Source organism: Nannospalax galili, unplaced genomic scaffold (assembly GCF_000622305.1).
Source record: "Nannospalax galili isolate Female #2095 unplaced genomic scaffold, S.galili_v1.0 scaffold307, whole genome shotgun sequence".
Taxonomy (NCBI): Eukaryota; Metazoa; Chordata; class Mammalia; order Rodentia; family Spalacidae; genus Nannospalax; species Nannospalax galili.
Window position 1 is genome coordinate 7371926 of NW_008359625.1, and position 1580 is coordinate 7373505.

The window sequence follows — 1580 nt, forward strand, 5'->3', positions numbered from 1 at the left end:
TGCTAATGAGGTATCCTACTTGCTGTGCTGTGATTGGACTACTACCCCTATATAAGCTTGTGCCTTCCTGCAATAAAATAGACCTTTGTCACTGAAACTGGTCTCCTGTGTCTGAATGCGGCTCCGTTGACACAGTCTCCTCACCAGCCCTGGAGTCCGGGACCGGGTGAAAGGAGGCAGCACAGGGCAAGCAGAAGAGCTGCCTCAGCACCGGGAGAGCAGAAGAGTGGCCTCAGCACCGGGCAAGCAGAAGAGTGGCCTCAGCCCAGGGTGAGCGGAGGAGCAATCTTGATGCCCGTAAGAACGAAGGAGCGGCACCCATGAGAATGGAGGAGTGGCCACCGCTGGCAGTGACCGCACACCACCACCCCTGGCTGAGGTATATATTCTTTTTTTTTTTTTTTGGTCTTTTTTAGACAGGGTCTCCTTGTAGCCCCAGCTGCCCTGGAACTCACTATGTAGACCAGGCTGGCCTGTAACTCACAGAGATCCACCTGCCTCTGCCTCCCCAGTGCTGGGATTAAAGGTATGTGCCCGGTGAGGTATATATTCTTAGGTGAGAAAAATAAAGTGTACCGAATCTTAAACCTTTTATGTAAGACAAATAGAAATGATTGTATGTTCACAGTTGTTATGTTTGCCTGATGATTATACCATAAGAAAGTGGTAACTAGTTGTCATGGAATTACAGCAACAAAGTGGGCATGAAAGGAGGGGAAGGGGAAGGCTTTTCACTGTCTCTTAAAGTTCTTTACACACACACACACACACACACACACACACACACACACACACATTACTCTTTCTTCATCTTTGATTTATTTCTTTATTTTTATGGGGCTTTTGGCTACTCGATAACATTACCCCCTCTGAAGAGGTAACCCTGAAATCTTCTAAGGATTAGATATAAGCTCCCAAACACTTTCAACATTTTTGGCCTTTGGAACAGAGTATGTTGCTAAGAGGCCCAAGGACATTTTGACTTTTAGCCAAGAAACTGGCTACTTTTCTTTGGGGTCTTTGTACCCTAACTGCCTAGCCAGTTCCTACCTCCTATTCTTATCACACCATCCTCTGAAGAGGTTACCCACTTGTGGCTAGAGAATCTGGACTCAGAACACTATGGCTTCTTCCATGCTGAACATGGGCACAGGGTGGGTCTATTTAAAGGCTTCCAGATTACATAACTCTTATCTCTAAGAGGAAAAGAAAGTCCTTAAATCGTGAATAGGAGATGTGAAGGAGAAGTAAAGGCAAGAGTAATTAGCATTACAAGTTATAGACAGGGAACTAGAAAAAAGTCAGAACAGGGCAATTTTCAAATGTTCATATGAGAGTCCACTGGAATTTCTTGACAAAGGCTTTCAAAAGCATCCCTCTATTAGGTTCCTCCTCATTTTTCTTTTGTCTTCCAAGGATGGACTCCAGAGTGGTGGATTCAGGATTTGTTTTCAGGTATTTTGATAGCTGTTGGAGTGGTTAGAATTTGTGTCACTTCCCTCTCAAAGGCTTCTAGATAAGTGGAGAAAACAATTTTATTCACCATTTTAGAAGACAATAGCTGGTCATCTCCCTTAGCT